Here is a 6,470-nt window from a genome sequence, read left to right as displayed (position 1 = left end):
GCATAGGCAAATGGACTCAACTGCCCCCTCCACCAGGTTTCTCTGCAATCACCCATAACTGACCACTGCCTTTCCTCTCTAGAAGCTGAAAGCACAGAGGAATTCAGAGCTAACATTCTACCCATATATGGTGGTCAGAGTGCCTAGTGCCTAAGAAAAATGTAGGCAGAAGGAAACGGCATGATTCTACTCTGGGAAATGCAAGTTACAAAGTGCCTGACCTCTGGTGAGGACATAATCTTGAAGTGATTCTGGGAGGTGGGAAAACTAACAGGTGTCCTTCCAAGGCTCCTGCTCTCACCATGTGTTTAGTGGCCCACCCCCACGCCATCAATGCTGATCATTCACCCTCAAAATTGCCAGGGGAGAGGGGAAGTGATGATGTTCAGAAATGGTTATTTGTACTGCTCTTTCATATTTAGTATTTCCAAAAATCACTCAAAAACCTTGGGATAATTAACGAGATGAGGGAGTGCCAGATGCGTGATTAGGATCTAAACCCCTAATCATTTTTTATCAGTTTTCACTGTGAAAATCTCTGCCCTGAGTTTCTTGCATCTATGTTCCCCAGAACCACCTACAAGGAATCAGAAACTTCTGGCTAGAAAATGGATATGAAGATCTGGGCTCCAACCTTCTATACGTTTGTATATCTCTTGTTAGTATCAATGAAGCTGCTTCTAGTTAATTTATGTTTCCATTAGCTAAACAAAGTCAATATCTAATCAGAGGGAAGACAGATGAAGTGCACCAGAAATAAAGGCACTCAGAAAGAAATGGAATGTTGATATGGTCTACCAGAGAAAAGCCTTCAAGAAGCTGACTTCTTCCTGTCCGTCCAAGAACCTGGAAGTGATGTTATCTACTTTTATGAGTTATTCCAAGCCTGCCAAGGATAGGTAGAAAAAGCTCTGCCTTCTCCTTGTCCTTTGGTGGGCACGTCCAACATCTCTTAGCCTTCAGTTCCAGTGACTCTGCCATGTATGCTGAGAGAGGAATGAATGATGCAACTATTAAATGTGAGGACACAGTTGCTTAGTCTTTGAGTTAGGATTTAAGGATCATCCAAATTTGAACTGACTTTAATGACTAAATAGTTCAAAAGAACTATTTAGACGTGTGAGCTAAACACTCTCAAGTGACACTGGAGAGGAAAAATGCATACACATATTTATCTGAGCAAAGGCATTCATTTTAAATTGGCATCTCAAATGTATGCAATCTCACAGCCACACACACACACACAGACATAGGAAAATAAATCCATGAGTAAAGATTTCCTAATTGTGTTACTCTCTGATGCTTTCTAGCCCTCACTGTTTCAGCTTAAATTTTAAATTCTCATTGTGATTTATTAATTGATTTCACCACTTATTAGTGAATAGAAGTCCGTAGTTTGGAAAATTTGTCTGGTCCACCTTGTCTTTTGCAGGTCAGATCCAATGGACATAGACTAGCAGTTAGGTATTTGATATGAACAGGACGGGGATACTAGCAGAAGGATTCACTGAGAGATCATCAGCTAGGAGTCTGAAAACAGTCATTTGAGTTGTTGTTGGTAACTCAGGACATGAAGGAGGCCTGCTGTCTACAATCCTGTTTTCTGAGTAGCCCAGTGTTGGGCTTTTGTAGTTCTTCCTATCTGATGACTGTCTGTCACAGACATATCCGTGAAAAACAATAATGCAATAGACCTCAGTCCTGATGATCTTTTTCTGTGATGCAATTAGGAGTTGTGTTACCACAATCCTACTGGTGGCCACACTGGGAGGAGAGAGCAGAAAAAGGTTCCTATTTCAAAATAGTTCTCTGTTCACTGATACTACTCCAGCTTGTCTTTAAGTTTCCATTCATAAAAACATAATAGCTCAGCTTGCACTCTACAGCCTAGTATCAGTTACACAAGAATGAGTATAGCCAGCACCATTCCAGGCTGTGTGGGCACAAAGTGACCATGGTCTTGTCAGGGCATCAGGTATTTCTACAGCTGTTATAGATCATTAATATATTTTAATGAGCAATGTGAGTCTCAGTGAACAAAATAGCTTTGACAGAATCACAGGCGAACTTATTATAGAGAAGGTAATTTTTACACGTGGCCTCAACAACAGAAACTAATTTTTGATAGTTGAATTAAATAAAAGCTTATTTCTACACTTGCAAATGACAACATGGATATATGGGTGAGGGAGCCCTCCTCCGACTATGTACCATACCACCTGGAACATAGAACTTTCCTGGTTGCGGACCCGGCGGCGTGGCCTAGCGGCTAAAGTCCTCGCCTTGAAAGCCCCAGGATCCCATATGGGCGCCGGTTCTAATCCCGGCAGCTCCACTTCCCATCCAGCTCCCTGCTTGTGGCCTGGGAAAGCAGTTGAGGATGGCCCAAAGCATTGGGACACTGCAACCGCGTAGGAGACCTGGAAGAGGTTCCAGGTTCCTGGCATCGGATTGGCACACACTCCACAAATCCCCAGGACAGCCAGGGTTATGGCAGGCCAAAGCCCCAAACTAGGAATTTTCAGCTTTCCACATGAATGGCAGGAGTGTGATATGTGAGCCATCCCCTACGTTCTCCCCACGGTGCACAGTAGCAGGAAGGCAGAATCAGAATCAGAGAGAGGACTGAAACCCAGGCATGGGCTCTGGTATGGAACCTGCTGCCAGAGGCATTTTAATCACGATGTCACACAGCTGCTCCTGCATCTATTAGCCTAAGGACAACAGAGGAAATCATGTATAATATTCTTGACACAGGTGTACTGGTTAAAGGGATGGAATACTATCAGACATAGATTATAAACAACAAGTCTTAGACTTGTAGTAGAGCAGTTCTGGATTTCAGGTGTCACCTTTTGTCGTTTTTAAGGAGGAATGAGCATCTGAACACTTCATCTGATTACAAGCAATAAAAGCAATCAGTGCATCAAGTAACTCAACAGATGACTCAGGCTTTTAAGTATTCATGGTGTTGTGAAAAAGTTATAAACACTCTGAGGAAACCCTAGAGAGAGCCAGCAAGGACTTTTACTTAACTAGTTAATACTAGTGTGTCTGCTCAGTTTCAACCTGAGAATCCTTTCCCATTCATTCAGCCACTCAGTCATTCACTAACTAGACAAGTTGTTCTAAATGACAAAAAATGTGCCAATTAGTGGTATAAAATTGTGAACAGAAAGAGTCCTTTCCTCATGCCCGCTGTGGAAGAAAATATTAAGTAGTCAAATAAATAAATAATCCAATAACGGAAATATGAGTCATACATGGGGGCAAGAGAGAATGACAAGTGGCAAATTGGTTGAGAAATCACGCTAGAGTCTAAAGGTGGAAAAGTGAGTACAAATACGCTAAAAGTGGGAAAGTTTACTTGTGATGTTGTACATTATATTGTTTTCTTAACTTTTGTGACTGTACATTGGTGACTAACACAACGGGATTTAAAACATTGGTCTTGAATCCTAAGCTTCGATAAATGTGCTAATCATGTTTACCAATTTTGTCCGCATTTACAGATACTCTGCTTTTGCGTTGTTAATATCTGCATCTATTCTTCCAAATTTTATTTCATTTCTGATCATTATTTCCAACTTTTTGAGTTGGTACTATTATTGATTTCAGAACATTCTTCCTATCATAAAAATGAAGTCTAATATGTTTTCCCATTCACTGCTTTAGTTGCCTTGTTAACACGTGAAGCTCATAGGTTCTTTTCTCATCGTAGTGCAGAAATAAAAACCAGCAGACAGTTGAAAGCAGTTTATTTGTCAAGCAATAGGCAAAATGAAAGCACAAGTAAAAGCACTAGCGCGCCATCAGGAAGCATCTTGGGTTTTAAGGATTCCCTGACGTCACTGGGTCACATAGCTAAGCAGGGGTTCCTCTGCTGGATGCCCACCCAGGTGGGGACCCAGGAAAACCTTTCCCAGTGATTGTCTCTAGTCATTTGGGAAGTAGCTGGGCCCTGTGTTGAACCCCTGAAAGTGGAAAAGTGAGTACAAATAACTACTTAGGAACAGTGACTTTTCTTCTTGCTAATGTACCTAAGCTTCCAAGGATTTAAACACTACCCTGTTTGCCCTTACTCTTGGAATGTGCAAACATGGGTGTAGTGAAATGGTGACCCAGGGAAAATGGCCTCACAAGGCTTGCCTCGATACCTGACACAAGGTTTTAACCATCTTGGACAGTCTCAGGCTCTCATATGACAACAATTAAGAATCAATCAGGAAAGACAAGCCATATAGTAATTTGACCTGGAAATGCTTACTACTAAACGTTAATACAAGACTGAAGTAAGAGAAACTGGTGAGGAAGACTAAAGCGAATCTTGAAGAATGCAGGAATATAGTCTTAAAGGACACGCTTAGGACTGAGCTACCACATTCATCACTCTCACACGCTCTTTCTTTTTTTTTTTTAACCAATACAATAGTTTATTTCAATCTCAGTGGAGTTGACGTTTATTATCTGATCAGATTATAAAAATATCAGAACAGGCACCTCAGTTCATCCTTCTAATAAGCCTGTTGATCTGGTCTTCCCTGTTGCCAGCATCGCCACCCTCTACAAAAATGGGTGGTCTTTTTCTTCATCCCACCTCGGGGAGAAGACAACTTGAAGGATCACAGGAAGTTATTTGCATCTTTGCAGTGTTTCCCAACAGTGTAGAGCTCATGAATCAGATCCTCCATGCAGATGATATTATATTTACCAAGAGAATGGGCAATTAGGGTGTTATCCATCAGGGCAATCTGCTTCTTGTTGATTTTGCCATAGCCACGCTTGTGGATCAGCTCCTTCACTGACTTCAGATTCGGGTAGCCCCATGCAATATAGCGTTCCACAATCCTCAGCATGTTAATAGAAGCCTTATTGAGCTCACAAAGGTGCCATTGAAGATCTGGCGAAGCCAAGAAGCTGCAGTACTTGGCAGACTTTGGGACTCACACCATTGATACCTCTGATCCTGATGACAAATGCCAACTTGGGTTCCGCAGGGACGTAGAAGTTGCCGGCTTTCCTTGCCATCCTCGCCATCTGAATCTTAGTTCTGTACGGCTGCCTGTACTCTTTGTGGTAGTGCTTGGCCTTCTTGTACATGAGTTTCCTTGTGGCCTTCCGGAGCATCTTGTGGGCAAACTTCTTTCGCAGGCGCTTGATCTTGAGCTCTGCGAAATTCCTCCGCTATTTCTTCAGCGTTTCTGGCAAGGCAGGAACCTTCTTCTTCTCTTCGGCAGTCTCCATGGTTCCACCCAGAAAAGAGCCTCCTCACACACTCTTAGAGTGGCGTCTGGACTGCGGTAGGGGTGACCCACAGCTTATTGAGTGGCTGGGGAACTCCTGTTATCAACTTATGGATGACTTAAAAATGTACTCTGAGACATTCTCAGGGACTTTGGACACCTTAGAACTTGCAGTACATAGGCTGGGTCTCAACCCCCTACTGAGCCATGTGTGAGCTCTATGTGGGTATGGACAAGCCATGGCTGGGCTGAAACATCCAACAACAAGAACCAGGATGGGGTGAAAGCAAGCCGGGAAAAGCCACTGCTCCTGCTAGGACAGGAGGTGAACTGAGTAGGGTTGGCTCAAGGACCCCCTGGCATGCGCAAAATCTGGCATTGGGAGGGGTTCTGATGGAGGAGCCTGGGCAACTCCTCTGGCAGGACACAGTCCCTGCAGGTAAGCGCAAGAAGCATGATAGGAAATAGCCCAGAATAGGCCATGGAAAGTTTCCCACTGGCATATATTTGGCATGGGTCAGGGGCAGACCAGGCTGAATCAGTTCGTGTCATCCACTGGCAAATCCAAACACCAGAACAGAGTGTGGGTTGAGCTGGGTTTGGTGCGACAAAACCAGTACACATTATGGAATGCCAGGGTGAGGTTGCCTGTACTGGATTTGACTGCAGCACCCAACCAGCACACGTGAGATCCAGGAAGGGAGAGGACAGAGCTGGCAGGGGGATTAAGGGGCTGGTCCTCTCGCTGGACAGCTACTCCCACTGGAGAGCGTGGGCTGGGATGAGGACAGACCAGACTAAGCAAGGCTGCAACACCTGTGCGCTGCATGTGGACTAGATCAGGGAAATGCCAGGCTGGGCTGATTATTCCTGTGGGTGCAAGCATAAATTAGAGCGGGGGTGTTTGGGCTTGGCCGCAGCATCAGCTGGCAGAAGCTGGCACTAGGGACTAATTTTGTCAAGTCAAATCACAGAACCACCTAAAGAGTACATAAACCGGGACTGAGAGGGACCTGGGAGGGAAAAAGTGGGTTCCCCCTTCCTGGGTCACTAGTCCCGCGGGAGGGCATGAAAACTAGGGCGGGGGCTGGGGTGGCTAGACAGAGAGGCACTCAACAACATCCGTGAGGGCTGGATGGTTGAGTTGGTTAGATGGAACTAAGCTTTAATTCCCATTGACAAGTACAAGAGCCAAATGGGATGGGGGACAGACTGGGCTACTGCTAC

At 44.4% G+C, this 6,470-nt stretch overlaps 1 pseudogene; it reads right to left on the bottom strand.

Annotated features, from left to right (window-relative positions):
* Positions 1–4,406: 4,406 nt before the first annotated feature.
* LOC101532334 (60S ribosomal protein L7-like) lies at positions 4,407–5,244 on the bottom strand (annotated as a pseudogene).
* Between the last annotated feature and the right edge of the window lie 1,226 nt (positions 5,245–6,470).

The sequence above is a fragment of the Ochotona princeps genome, chromosome 2 (assembly GCF_030435755.1).
Source record: "Ochotona princeps isolate mOchPri1 chromosome 2, mOchPri1.hap1, whole genome shotgun sequence".
Lineage (NCBI taxonomy): Eukaryota > Metazoa > Chordata > Mammalia > Lagomorpha > Ochotonidae > Ochotona > Ochotona princeps.
The sequence above is the reverse complement of the archived record's forward strand: the minus strand, read 5'-3'. Positions and strand labels throughout refer to the sequence as shown.